Here is a 15,882-nt window from a genome sequence, read left to right on the forward strand (position 1 = left end):
CCCCTCCCTGCTCCACATGTGCTACAATTCCATTCAAAACCAAGCAAAACCAACCCGAAGCAACCCTCCCCGAGTTGCTGGCAGTTCCAGGTTCTCCAGAATAAGAGAGTGAATTTTAAACTCCCACAGTCAGTAATTGCAACCAGCCCTTGCTTCCCTGCCCTGATGGGACTGAGCTATTGTCAGCTCCGGGTGTCACAAGAAGCTGAGCCAAAAGTGAGTCACACATTCAAACAAGTTAACAATCACTGATTTATGGATAGGATTAACGAGATGGAAAGAGGGGCAGGCAAGTAGTGATTTAGAGAGAACTATGTCATAAAATGCTAACTGGTTCTGGATGTGGATGGATGGCTCTGACTTCCAGTTTCTAATTACTTAAAACTTGTGTTTAACAGGACTGTTAAACAGGATCTGTATTCTCAGATACACTAAGAAACTATTCTGAGATGACAGTTTCTTTAACCAGAGAGGAACAGCTTAAGCAATTATAGTTCTTCCTTTTGAGTACTATTGTCTTGATTGTCCTTACCCCGTTTCCCCTCACTTGCCTTTTGGTGTCTTTGCTATTAAAGCCAGGATTTGTTGTGTAACTTGCTATAGCAACATGCATAGAAAAAGGGAAAAAAAAAAGGTTGGGTTGGTGGTTTTTTTCAGCACAACCTCATTTAAGGAAAAATTTGAGTTTGCATTTTGTAACCACAACTCTGGCTGCCAATTTTCTTTTTCAAACATTTTCTATCGATGGTGGATGCTTGGCCTAGAGTTTGCAAGCTGCACAACAGTTTGTGTTGAGGTGCCGAATGCTAACTCCTGTTGTTGTAGCTACTTTTCTGTCAAATGCATTAATGGACCAGAGAGCTTGGGTAGAAGGACAAAGTTCATTCCCTGGAAGGCCCCTTGGGATGTAATGAGGGTTATTGAGAGCCTCTTTTTATATGTGGTAAGACTAAGCAGAACAGATGTATGGGTAGCCTTGAGATCGACTCCTTATTTTCAGAGAAATTAGCACGTGCTCTTAAAGAATGTGCTTTTTGAGAATCAGTTATTAATTGCAACACTTCCACTTCTGGGATTAGAGTACTGCATTTGCCACAGAATGTCTGACAACCGAAGTCCTACATAGGTCAGGACTTTTCTAGCAGCATGTAAAGGTATTTGTACAGACACAGCTGGGACATACTGTGGTAATGGAGAGAAATGGTAGCTCTCTGGGACAACTCCTGTTAAATGTGTAAGTACGTATATATATATTCATACATGCAGACTTTTGTAGGTGTTATTTCTTTCTAAAACATAGGATATTATGCCTAATGACTGCAGGATGAGTCATTACGTCATTTCACTATGACAGAACTCGTATTTAAACAGGGAACAAAATATCTGACTGAAAATAAAATCATACTGTGTACATTAAAAAGAAAAACCATGTTTCCTGCAGCAAGTCACCTGAAAGACCAAAAAAAAAAAAACCACCAAAAAAAGTTTTATCTTGCAAGGCAGTGAGTTGTCTGGGGGTTGAACTAGACCAAACAATGGTGGAAGATTGATCATGAACTAGTGAGATGATTCCAGCGTGACTAAATGAGTCAATCCTGCTCTTTTGATTCAGCTCCTGTTGAAATCACAGTGTTTCAGGTTAGGCCTGAATTTTCCGTTCTCTCAGTGAGCAGTACGTCATTTGGTACCTCCATACCCCAATCTAATTTCAGTGGAAATCTTTTCATTAAAGTTAAGAGGAAGAATGCAACTGATGTAGATTAATGTCCCCTGTGGTGGCTTTTGAGGAGGCAAAATGCAGTGGAGTGGGAGTGCAAATGAAAAGGTGGCTGTTCCTCATGGTGTGGCTCCATGTGAGACCATCAGTAGCTGTGATGCTACACTGGTAATCTGCAGACAGGTTGAAGTTCACAGTTTTTCTTAAGATGCAGTGGTGGTGTTTCTGATTTTAAAAAAACCCAAACTCACAGATGATTGTAATTGGGCTGTAATTCATTACCTGTCTTTTTAGTGGTGAGATACACAGTAAGTTCCTTTGCTAAATCTTAAAGGCTTTGTTAATTTTTAAAAGAGTTTTAAAAGATAAACTTTTTTACTAGCTCTGATTTGGCTTATTTGGATTTTTTTTAACCTTCTGTTTTAAATATAAACTCTTACTCATGTCCTAAGCTTTGCACAGAATGGAAGAATTTTGATTAAATATAAAAAACCTAATGTCTGCTTTGTAATTCTTGAAAGTGATGGTGATTTACTGCCTTTCACTGTGTGAAGTTTGTTCAAAAATGGTTTCTCAAACTTTGTGGGCTGTAAGGTATTTTTAAAATGTATACCTCTCTGATTTGGTATGAAAAATGGCCTAATTAACTTAATTTTAGTTTCATCTGTTTATGCAGTGAATGCTTCTGACAAGTGATGGAAGTCATAATTAATGACAGCACTGATATCTACGTGTATTCCTTTCTCTTTAGTGACAAGAATAATTACGTTGATAGACGGAAAGAAGCATAAAGTCAATTTTGGCGGATCATTTACAAATAGATCCTGAACTTTCTGATTCTTTGTAAAAGGCTCTGTATAAGTAAATTGAAGGGTAAAACTATCATTCTTCCATCTGCTTGTCTGACATTTAAGTGCCCGTTTTTATTGCACACTACTCTTCTCACTTGTGGTGTAAGGTATGTGAAGTTACTGAAGCTAATTGTATTCTCTTCAGTAAATCTCTTCTGTAATGTGCAGGTAATGAGGAGGTCTGTAGGTAAACTCATTATGAGGATCAGTCAATATGTGTTTTCCTGTAGCGCTTTTAGTAATCACGTTAACTCTATAGCATTTCCCTGGCCTTCTGAAAACTCTTAAGTTGCAGTAATGGGCCATTCTTTATTACTATGTTCTTCTTTGGCAACTGAGTGTGAAAACAGGATTTAGGCTAATTTCTTTCCATTTAAACATTGAAACTTCCTACCTGAAATGAAACCTTTTGAAGTTAGTTTTATTAATCATGTTCAACAGTCAATTTTATCTCTCTTTAACCCACGTATGAAGAAACCGGAGTGATGGAAATTAGAAGTGGCAAGGTGGAGGGAAAGACAACCGATGCTTAGCTGGGGTTATCCGTGGGTGTCACACTATTAGCAGCCATTCAGATGTCCTGCAGTCAGACGCGTGATGGAATAACGCTGCATTAAATATGACCTTTCTGAAGGGAAAACCTGTCTGAACTGAACAATCAAATTAGATTTGTTTGACACACTTCAAATGGAGACCTTTTGGCTAAAATACCTAATCAATAAGGGAGAATCTTGATGTTTGGAGATGCAGAGTTACCTCCATATGTGCAAAACAAAGGACCATGACATTTTAAACAGGATGCAAGGTGTGGGATGCAAGTGGAAAACTAGAGTATGTTCTGTACCTGAATCTTCTCTTCTGCTCTGATCTGGGCTTGTACGAACAGCTCTGGCCTCTGTATGGCACAGCATTTTTGTCTGAGTGTGGAAGGACTGAAATTCCTGTCTGCTCTCCTTGTGATTCAGATTTCAGGATTCACTGGTGCATGTGTGGGTCCTTGCCAACAGAACCCAGCATGAGAAGGCTGACTCCTGCCCATTCCTCCCATCTTCTCCAGCACCAGCGGTGGCTTAGCCTTTGCCTCATGCAGAAGCCAGAGCACTGGGCACAGGGTGGTATGAGGGAACGTTTCCCATGTGGAGTTCATGTGGGAATGAAACATGCCGTACAGATCGCCTCCCTCCATTACGTCAGCATCCTCTGAGCCTCATCCACATGGCACTGAAAACTGGGGTTGCTACAATACAGAACAGCTGTCGGAGTCCCTGCCTGTTGGCTTGGTGCCCGTGCCTTACTGCTCCAATTTTTGCTGCCACATATGGAGGGCAAAATTTTCAAAATGCAGTGTCGCAGTCAGAAGTGCTCTCACCAGCCCCTAAATACGAGGGCGTAGCACCCTGCCTGCTGGTGGTGGGTACATGGTTCCTGCTGGTAGTGTTTGCCCCTTCATGGGGACTTCACGCCCCCACCCCAACTTTTTGTTGAGACTTTGTCTCCCTGTTGACACTTTCCCTCATATCAGAATCCCCTGATATTCCTTTGGTCACACCTCTGTGCCAGGGCTATCTGTACACATAATTTCCTCCTTGGTGGGGTCCCTCTGCTTGCTGTTCTTGCTCCTTCCCATATCTGGCCCTTCCTAGCCCATTTTTCCCTGTATTACCACCACATGCTCTTTCTATGCCCTTGTATTTTTTTTCTCATGCTGTTTTCCCATGCCGAGCCTTCCTTCTCACCCATTATTATTTGTCTAGAAATGAAGTCATACAGAATGTCAACATCTCAGCATAGAAAGGGGTGTACCCACTCCCCGCTTTTTTTCTGCTCAATTTTTCTGATTTTCTTTCTTAACTATCAGCCACTTATGTTGGAATATTCCCTCATGTTTTGAAATTGTCAGATCTGGCTCTGAGAAGTTACTGGGACAGAAATGTCTTCAGCGCTGCACATAATGTCTCAGCAATGCTGTATTTGTGTTTTTGAGATGCATGCTAAGATGTGCTTTCTAATAGGTCTTGGTCACAGTGCATCTTAACATGGGTGAAATATTGCCAGATTTTGGAGACTGAGACCCGGATCCTCAAGGGTAGATGCTGGATTCCCCCTAATATTGGTGCCTAAAGATGTGGTTTGGAGCAACATTGAAAAACTAGTAGCTGCAAACTGGACACTGTGCTAGGACTTCACTCAATGTTTAGGTAGAATAATCTGATTTTTAGATTTTTTCATTGTTGCAGCTACTTTGGGGGAAATTACATAATTTTCTAGAAGTTAGGAGAAAAAAAGCATGTTCTCAGTAGACACTCGATCATGAAACATCCAAATATGATACACTGAAGAAGGTTCTTAAGGCTGAGATAGCTTAGTAAAGGGCTGCTGCCAAAAAGCCCCATGAAATTAGTCAATAGTTGCTTGACAGACCACTCAAAATAGCAATTGTTGCTATACTGGAGCGGCAGACATGGGATGGTGCTTTTAAGATACCTGGTATCTTCAGCAAGTTGAATTCCTGTGCATACTGAGTTGTTTATAACAGCAGGAACACGGTGTGTTGGGCTGCACAGCACATCACGCTGAAGACGAGTTCTGCCTGCCCTGAAAATACAGTGTATTATTCATCTTGGCATTATAAAATGCTCTGCAGCTATTCCTAGGATTTTAACCATATTCTAGAGGCAATTATGATCAGAAGTAGGTATGACTGATATGTCATGAATGCATACAGTGTTCGTACCAGCGCTTCATCTATTGTGGTGATCTCCATTTACTTTCGAGCCTGACACTCAGAAGCAATGCCCCCATTCCAAATGCATAGCAATGAAATCTTTTCCATGTGTAGTGTATTCTAGTCAGGCAGCTATAGTAGCCTGCAGTTTAATCACTGCATTTCATGGTGTTGACTCAATACTGTACAAGTCACGTAAACCAGATGGCTTTCACCTGGAGGAATTTAGTCTCGGAGACTCCACAGTGCGACAGTCCATCCAAACACTCAAAATTCTAGTTAATATCTTCCTCTTTTTTTTTTTTAAATACTACTTCTAAATATCAGTTCGGACACAGGCGTTCTTCCTTCGTGCTCTGGTGTTACACGAGAGGTAGAAACTGATTTTTGGAGAAAACAAATTTTGAGGTGGTCTTTGACAAAGCATTTGGGAGTCACAGCTAGCGGGCTAGAGAAGATTTACCCACAGCGCAGCCTGGGAGAAGGTAACATGTCAAGAGTGGGAACAGAGGCAGAATTAAGACTGACCTCATGGGCAGAGGCACTGTGGCCTTGCAGGCACTTGAAGGACAGACGATGTGCAAGAGGACTGACTGGAGTCATGTGAGACTAATGACATGACATATGTCTTGGTGGTTTAGGTACTGGTTTGATTAGGAATTGCCAGGGTAGTTCTGTTTTGCAGGATAAAGTCTGATAAGTGGTTTATGAAAGCACTGGCTACTCTTAAAATATAGGAAATACTGACAAAAGGAGTCTAGCTACAAATAGAATGTAAAATGAGATGATGGTCAGGTCCTTTCAGTCTTCACATGCATTGATGTGCAGGTGATTTCTGTCTCTGGAGGTCTGGTACTTTAGTGGCCTGTCCAGAATCTCTGCTCCAGTTACATTTGTCAAAGAACATTGTTGGGTTCACTTCTTTTCTGGCCTGCCTTTTTTGTCCTGTAAAAAGGCCTCTTAAGCAATAGTGGATGGTCATATGACCCTTTCTTTTTTTAGAGAAGAATAACCTATCTGAAAAGAGCTGTGGAAGACATGTGTGATGTTCTCTCTTATTCAGGATTTTTTTTCCCTTTTGGAATGGTGAGACAAGGTGGGTGAGGATCCTTGTACCCATTCTCTCCCTTGCCCTGCTTTAATGAAAAAAATGGTGGCATTTTCATTTATTGTGGGCATGAAGTAGATGGGTTTTCTGGTTTGTGTTGGATGAAAGTCGTCACTGATACAGAAACATTACAAGTGAAATCTTGTTTTCATAGCCAAAACCATAAAAGTGGCCTCAATTTGGATTAGACCACCATTTCATTTGGTGTTGTTTTTTTTTTCTCTAGTATTCAGTGTGTATATGTCATTCTGGGCAACAGGCTCAACTTCTGCCAGGTTTAGAAATGTCTAAGTTGTTAAAAGGCCTAGAGTTTTTTTCATGAAGGGATTTATTCAAAAACCTAATTTTCTCCACCGTTTATCTCTCTTGCCAGTGAATTCATATCCTCTGTGCTAGATGACACACTGAGAAACTCCAATTAGTGCCAGGTTTTATAAAGCACTTCTGGAGACAGATTTCCACCACCACCCCCTTAGGAAAAAAGTAGTGGTGTTTACTTTCTTTCCACTGAAATGTAGTCGAGTAGCGCTCTCATCCTGGCAGGGATTACAGGGATAATAGACTAAACAATGCTTCCCTTCTGAACCAAAAGCAACTCATGTTTTCAGCATGGTTATGCCATCAGCAGAGTAATTCTACATGACCAGTGGTGTTTTGGCTGTGCTAGTCCCATTCATGCACATTTTCACTGCAGTCTAAATTGAATGTGTGTACATCAGGAAGGAAAATAGAAGGAAAAAGCAAGTCAACCCATTGGAGAGGTGTCTGATAGCTCTATGTGAGTTACCTTCACACTGCGCTCTGCTTTTCCTAACTGCTAATTCCTGTTAGGTAAATGCATGATTGAGAAGTGGTTTTACTGGAATCAAGAACCTTGGCTAAAGCACCAGTGACCTTTTACTCTGTCAAGCTGCATTTTTTAAAATTCCCTTTATTTGATCCACTCCCCTCCCCTCAAACACATTTCCCTAGGCTGTGTTTCCACACATCTTTGCAGAGGGGAGAAATCATGGAGGATCTTATTCTGCTACTGTAAGTTGGAAACATTAAATGCTGTAAGATGAAGAATTCAGGGAAGGGAATCAACCTCACGGAGAGCATAATAGGTCTTCCAGCACTAGATCAGGACACTGCAAGCTTGGGAATGTTCTGCCAGTGAAGGGGTTCCCCAAGAACAAAGCTGGCTGAGCAAGGTTGTCTATGTTCTATGTCTTGTGATTACTCACTGTAACTTTGATCAAGTAAACTGGTAAGTATGCAGGGGGGCAAATATAGCTGATGTACAGAAGTACTTGAAAATGATACCAAATCAACTGATAAGAGGCTGGGAAAATAGCAGAAAGGACACCAGAGCTCAGAATGGGCCATGCTGCTTTGCTATTTTAACAGGCTAAAATAAAAGGTACAGAGGAGAAGACTATTTGTCCAAATAAATAATAATCTGTCATTTTGTCCAAATAAATAATAATCTGTCATTTTACCATGATTCCTACAAGAGGAAACTAAATTACAGAAGGACTAGAAAAGCAAGATTTGTCTTATTTCCCCATACTGCTGTTTTCTTTCTGCATACATTCTCCTCGTTCTCCCTGGAACCAGTTTTCATGTTCCCACACACAGGGCTTAGTCATTTAAAAGAAAATTAGATCAAATGTATTGAATTTATAATCTGGGAAGTAAAATAATTAGCAAAAAAGACAATTTATTAGAAAACAGGTTTGTCGTTTAAAATATTGCAGAAGTGAAGTACAAAGGTTAACATAGCAGATTGGTTTTCTGTATCTCAAAGGCAGCATAAGTACAACCTATGATGTAAATGTTACTATAGTAACTAGTGTTTTTATTTAAAACCCCAGTAAATGGACATATAAAACCCATATAACTTGTCAAAATGTAAGTTAAACTGCAGAGCCTGATAGTTGAAGGAACACTTTTTTTTTTTTTTTTGCCAAACTTCTATTTTTGCTGCAATTTCCCCCACAAATGCACTCAGGATTTTCTTCTTGCCAAATTGCGTTTTAGTACTCAGGAAAGAGGCTTCACTAATGGTGACAGAACGAATTACCTGGGATGTCTCATGCACCCATGTGAAGGCTTAAAAAGGGATGAAAATGCCTTCTAGTGAATTTTCTGTAGACCATTCCCTTCTGCCTCCCTTGAAAGCTTATTCCTAACAGCTAGAGCTACCTAACTATAAAAAGAATTAAGATGATGTTACGAAATATTATATATTCCTCCTCCTAGTCCACTGATTCAGCTGAATGGGAGAGAGGTGTCCCTGGAGAAGCCAAGTGTGTTTAGTGCTGCTCTGTTTTCCTCTCTTCCTCCTGCTCCACCTGAGCAGCTGGTGTGACTCTGTGCCCTCCCTGCCCCTGGGCTGGCCACAGCCAGGCTACCATCAGAGCTGGCTGCCTTCTGGGGTGTCAGCTCTGCTCTCTCAAATTTGTATTGTGTTTTTTGATTATAAAGTAATTACAGATCTGCATAAATGAAGAGTCATATCTTATGAATATCAAGGTTATATGCTTTTCGTGCGCATCTTTTCCACTTAGAAAATTTCCCTGTGCTTGCTAGCGTAAACTCATGTTAGTTGTTTGTCTGAAAGATGAGGAAGAGCGGGTCCTTGCTGTTTAACCTGTTGGTATTACATATTTTGTGTTGGATAGTGAGGCTTTTGTGACTAGACCATTGATGTGTTTAAGGTTGATTGCCAGGAGGAAACCCATCTTGTGCTGTATTTGACATAGCTTGTTTCCTAAAAGGTGATCTGCAGAAGCATTTGGGAACATCACAAGCTTAGCAGGTTCTTGCAAAGAGGTTGGGATACAACCTTTGCCAGCTCTAAGTTCTCAGAGGGGGTTTGGCACCCTTCAGGTTTGAAATATGTGGGATATGTCCTGCAAGGTTCTTCTCTGCTGGGAAGGATGGGATTTGGGGAAGGAGATGTGAAGGGAACAAGCCTCCTAGATAAGCTTTTAGAATGGTTTCTGCAGGATCTGAGCCCTGAGGCAGGCGGAAGAAAGTCCTAACAAAGGACTGGGAAGATTGAGAGCCAAGAGGGAGGAGCAAATGGGTGCGAAGCCTGTTTATGAATGGAAAGAACTAGCTTGAAGCTAGGGATGGAGGCTTGAATATATTGTAAGACTGTCACAGAGACAGTCTCAGGGACAGAGAGCAGTAGCAAACAGAAAACTGGAGAATCTGGATGCAACTCACCTGGCCACGGCAGAGAGGGAAAGGCTGTTACAATTGCAGATGGCAATGGGTTGGAGGGAGACTGAGGTGCTTCTCCCCATGGGAACAGAGCAAGGTTCAGTGCGCTGTGCTGTCTGTTTAGATTCCTGGCTATGGCAAGGAGAAAAATGGTGTGCATGGTATCTGTTATCTCACCTAGACTACAGAAAAATCAATGTTACTGTGCAACCCTGCCTCTGGGATTATGACATAGATGCAGCTTAAGTCTCACTGTCAATGGTGATCTTTCTCAAGCTGTCAGTTAAAACTGTGTTTTAATATTGCTGATTAGCTGAGATCAGGACTCACTGTGATGGGCAATGAGTGAGTGTTTCCAAGGGAAATCACTTGCCCTGAGGAGATTATACCTAAACAGGTAAGATGAGAAGAATTGCCAGTATTAACAATCAATATCTGATGGGCTGAGACCAGTTCCAGTGACTTGCTTGTGATCAAACTAATCAAACCTACACAAACATGGTGCAAGTAGTGGAGGCCTTGGCTAACAAGTCCATATGGCCAACAGGACACCGTGCAAACTTACAGCGTAGGTCCTGGACCACCACAGACCTGTTCTCCTGGGGCTGTGCTTGAGGCAGTAGGCTCAGCTTGCAGTGACGTGCTCCCAGAGCTTACAAGACCAGTTAGCATGGCCATACCCGGCCTTTCGGGCTGTGCTCTGTCCTGCCAGTGAGCAATCACAGCTACAAACTCAACTTAAACCTTGTAAGCTTGGCTGCCTTAGGAAAAACCTTTCTTCAGGGTAACACAGAACATCAAATGCATCTCTGCATGTGTACAGATGCGGGAACGTGTTCGTAAGGGAGAACTTCAGTATTTAGATTTTTGGTTTTGGTTGCTTTCCCAGTTATCTTTTTAAAAGCATATATTGTCTAAGATGTCATTAATTTCTCTTGGTGATGAGATACAACTCCACAGGGTGATGGCGTCACTGGATATTTAAGGTTAGAAGGGACTTCAGGAACTCTCTAAAGCAACCTCCTCCTCAAGCCTAGCCAGCTAGATGAGGCCAGGTGGCTCACACTTTTATCTGTAGTCTTGAAAACCTCCAAGGATGGAGACTGCTCTGCTTGTTCCACTGCTTGACTGTTCTCATGGGGAAAAAGCGTTTATTTCTATAATTTCTGAACCCTCTCATTTCAGTTTATGCCTGTTGTCTTTTGTCTTCTGACCGTGCACCATGCTGAAAAGCCTGGATCTGTCATCTTGATAAGCTCCCCATAGGAATTTGTGCCCTACTTGCCAGTTTGTGAACAAGTTTGGCACTGATGAGTCTGGAAGATGACATGGTTTTCCTGCAAAAATGCCTGCTGTTTGTATGTATTTTTAGTACTGTTCGTATAGATGCTTCAGACAGACTGATTTGGTAAGCTCCGAGAGGAGTAACACAGCAGCTTAAAAGCACAAGGAAACATAAAAATCTAGAAACCTGATGCATCTGTCGGCCTGAATTATTAATATGTGGAAAAAAAGCATGATGCAAAAGTGGGCAATTTGTCGCATATGAATCAAACTTTTTACACTTCTCTCATGAATAATTTTTAAAGTCTCTATTATCCTCAGAGACTTATTAGCTTTGTGTAATTTCTATCTATATGACTCACTGAATTACTGCATTCTCCGCAACTAGTTTCTTGCTCAAAAACTTCCATTTAAGATGGCACTAGTAGTTTATATCACAACCTACATATATTTAGCGCTGTCTCAATTTTTTTTCTCTACATACTGGGAACAGAGTATTTGAACGTACACATTTCCGAGCATCTAGAACATGCATCTGAGCATAAAAATCCTGAGGACAACACTTCTTACATTAGCCTGGCAGTGATTTCTTCCCTTTGCTTCTGTGTGTTTCCATCAAATGTTTAGCAACATGCCACTAGATTCAATACAGACTGCCACGTTCATCTCTGGACACTGACCTCCTCCAGCTGGGGCGGGGATACTCGTGCTAGGGGTACTACAGTGAAAAGACAAATGGTTCTAAATGGAAGTTTTGTTGAACATTAGCCTGTTACTTCTTAAGGTCTTCATCTGCCTCTTGGTATCCTTCTGTTTTTTCCTGCATGCTTTTTGGGATAGGGAGCATCCTGTCATAGGGCAGTGGTAAAGTATCTAAAACATGGATTCCTTGGAGAGAGGACTTAAGGTTAATACAAATCTGCAGAGTGGGGTAGGTTTTTCATTAATATTAGCTTTAACCCCAAAGACAGAACATGTTAACTATTTGTCAGTAATTTCACCTGGATTTGTTTCTCACAGGTGAATGATCTACTTGCTTTCAGGTGCTTGTCCACTGTGTCAGAGGTAGACAAATTTTATTCTTTCATATAAAGATATGGATTTGGAATCCCACTTCTCTTTTTCCCAGTGAGCATCTTAATAGCATGTTACCAGGGTGCTCTGCGGTAACTGTACTGTGGACAGGATGGTTCAGCTGTTCCAACACTCACGGACAAACTAGTCTTACCTGCCATCATGTGAGCCAAAGATACAAGTTTTACAGATCTTTAAAAAAGAGAAGATCTAGTCCTACTACACCTTGTTCAAAAGTGTCTGTTGATGATAGCATAAAATGTCAGAGAGTGAGTCAACATTTTAACATCCCTATTCTGCTGCTAGCAACTCTGCTGTTAACAGATGTGACTCATTCCTACATGCCTCCGAGGTGAACCACTGTCAATGAGGTCGAGACAGCTAATAATGAGTGATTCTGTCCTGGAAGGTGAACATGTGTGCTCCCAGAGCTGCCACTGCTCCTCCAGTCCGAAGCAACGCTTTAACTTTTTGCCTTATAAAAAAAATAAATCAACAGGGAACTTCTGAATAATAGGGAGGAATTACCCTGCTCTGATTTAGAAAGGTGTGTCTCTTGGCTTATCTTTATTAAATGAATGTAGTTACACTTGCATCATCAGTCTGGAGATGAAATTTGGGTGTGAGCTGCTAGGGGTTTCCAGCAAAGGAGGAACATACATGTAATTACCTGATTGTATTTGATAATGGTATGTCCAGTAAGTTTTAATGTCTATTCAGTTGTTCATTCTTCTGGTTATAAGACAACTCCTGTTTATTCTGCAACTAAAAATTTAGTTTGTTAGTGTATTTGATGCCAATTTAATCTATCGGTCAAAGTACAGGATTGTAGTATGTGTACAGCCATGGGAAACAGATGAATCTTTCAGGGTAAAGAACATACTTTTTGCACAGAACATGTTTAATCACCACCTCTGCTACTTCAAGTTGCAATGGGGATTGCAGAAAGCATTTCTGTGGGTGCACAAAAAGTGAAGTTTAATTTTGTTGGTGGTCTTAATACAGCAGCAAGCTTTTGGTTGGCTGATTAAGCCTGGATGCCGGTAAAGAGGTCCAGAGAGATTAAATGCAAAACATTCTTGCAGCGGCAAAAATGAATTACTGAAAACATCCTCTTGTGGAGGCAGAGCCCATCTTTACATCAACTACATAATGAAAACAGACTTTTCACTTCTGTTGTTATTAAATGATTTAAAAAAACTTCTGATACATACATACATATGTGTGATTTGTTTTTATATAGAATAACAGTATTTGATTTTTCTGTAGCAGTTCTGTAGTTATTATCTTTCACCTGTTTAAATATAAACTGGTTGACCTGGCATGAATCAAATTGGATGGATTAGAAGAGAAAAAAATTAAGACAAATGTTGAAACCCATGCTAAAAACCCAGAAGGAGTTCAGCTGTGCTCAGAAAGGACAAATTTAACCTGGTAGAACCGAAGCTGAATTTCTAACACTTTTTCTAGCTCTTTCAGATGCATAATTGCTCAGTTTGCACCAAGCAGCTGAGGTTAGTATGCTTCAGATTTCTGCATCTTTATTCAGAACTGGAAACCTCAGAAAAGTACTTCTGCTTCAACTTGTTATGTTGTCACTAACCTGTCACTGTTGGGGCAGATGGCTGTGGTGTTTTTCCTCACTAGAGGAGGAAAAGAACTTCTATTTTGTATTTTTTTTGCTCTCAAGCGGGAAGTTTTCAGGTCTTTCTACAAGCCTAGAAGAGATGTGGTTCCACCACTCCCTGGCAGCAATATAAGCATCTCAACAGATATCTATACAGACGTAAAGCTGCGCAGGAGATTATAGATGTTTTCTTTTGTAAAAGGTCAGGATACTATCGTTATCTGCCAACACAGTGGCTACATGACTCTGTCCAGCATGATTGGTGGAAGAGAAGGAATTGTTTTAATGTGGCATTTTTAAAATAAATGAATAAACCAACCTTCAAGGCTAAATAACATTAAGTGCTTTTGTTCTGTCAGAGAAGCTTCATCTACAGTTATATGGTTCTTGCTCACAGTCAATTGCAAAGCATGCATGTAGGGCACTGAAGTCTTCTCACGTGCTTTGCAAAAACACTTGGGGCTTGATATTTTATGGTATTTTGTTGTTCTTCAACGTGTAACTCTTTGAAAGGCTCCTGGACCTTTGTTATTTTTATAATGCTTCAAGGAACAAAGTCTGAGGTGAAACGTGAGGCTGAGAGAAAATAATTTTCCTTGTTGCTTGTATTTATGAAAAGCACTCTCCAAAATATGTTTCACTTCTGCAAAGGGTGAGGCCCTAAGAAGAAGGGATGCTGGAGAACATCCTCTTTGCTCACAGGCCTGCTAAACTGGTGTGGATTCCTTTGCATTCAGACTGGTAGGGGCCAATGTCATAGGCCCAGTGATTTAGTATGAATTTTGATAACATGGAAAAGGTGCAAAAGCTAGGGAGCTTGCTCAAGAGACAGGAGCAAAAGAAGGAAAATCATGGGTCAGTTTGCTTGACATCTTGGATGTCCGTATACCAGTGCATAAAGTATGGAGATGCTGAAAATTTTGTATTGAGTCAAAATGATAACTGCACTGGCAAAATAGAGACTTTGTGAGATAATTCAAATGTGAAAGACTTGTTCTGAGAGGTCTGCAGGCATGGGAGGAATGAAGTCTTTATCCCAAGGAGGCATATGATTTTTGTTGAGAGCCAGCACAGATAGGAGGCAAAGTAACTGGAAGTCTTTGGGCAAAGATGTGAAGAAAAGATCAAGGTAAGTGTTAATTGTATATTGCCAAAGAAGCCAGGTGGATGAAGACCATTGTAACCAGAGCTGGTTAACATCTTGAGAGACGATTCTTCTAGATTCTAAATTTTTTTTTCCCTGGACTGAGAAAGAGGAACCATTTGAGAATGTGAAGATTTAAGGAAACAGCGGAACAGAGACTAAAGTTTTTGAAAAAGAAAACTTCAATAAACTCAACTATGGTGAATATCAAATGGAAAGTAAGTCTAAAGAAAAGAGTTGTCCAGAAGGGTTGGCATTTTCTTGGGAAAAATATACCTGAAAGGCAGAAAAGCACCTGCTCCAATGTGAATTAAAGGTAGGAAAGTCAGTAAAGGAGCAAATAATACATTACTAAGGAAAATGAAACTTTAGTTGGAATTGAAAGCAAAGTTATTGAAGAGGACTTGTAAAAGAGTAACACAAACATGTAGGGGTAAATCAGAATGACAAAGACCAGAACAGATGGAATCAAAAGGGTCCCTCAGGGTGACCAAGAAAATGTTCTTGGTAGTGAGGGGAATTCCTACAGATACGGAAAACTTGTAACATCATAGCACATTATCTTTAGTGATGGTTTTGGTGCCGTCTCATATGACTTTCTCCTACGCAAGCTAGGGAAGCCTAGTCTACTTTAAGCAACTGTAAAGTGCTCAGTTGGATGGAAAGGAACTTTCCAAAAAAAACAACCAAACAAAAAAGGGCAATCAACAAGTCACAGATTGGAAGACTGTATTGTTCAGTGGTATAACTGAAGTCTAAAATATTTTGTATTTTCAACAAACACTTGGATAGTTGCAATGTGCATGTTATAGTCAATCTTTGGATAACAAAATGCTAGCAACAGCTGCAAACACTTCAGAGAACAAGATTAGAATTCAAAGTGATCTTGACAAACTGCTGAAGTGGTCTGAAATAAATACGCTGTGATTCAATAAAGGCAAGTGGAAGGCACTTAACGGTGAACCAACTGCACAAACCGAAGTTCTGCAGGAAGGATCTGAGGGTTAGGGAGACGCGCAAACTGAGTGTGAGTCAACACAGGCACGCTGTTGGGAGGAGAAAAGCCAACGTCCTTATGGGATGTGTGAACAAGGTTCTGTCATGCAAAAAGTGAGATATTTCTTCCCCTAAATAGCACT

This window comes from Leptosomus discolor, chromosome 3 (genome assembly GCF_034619465.1).
Source record: "Leptosomus discolor isolate bLepDis1 chromosome 3, bLepDis1.hap2, whole genome shotgun sequence".
Lineage (NCBI taxonomy): Eukaryota > Metazoa > Chordata > Aves > Leptosomiformes > Leptosomidae > Leptosomus > Leptosomus discolor.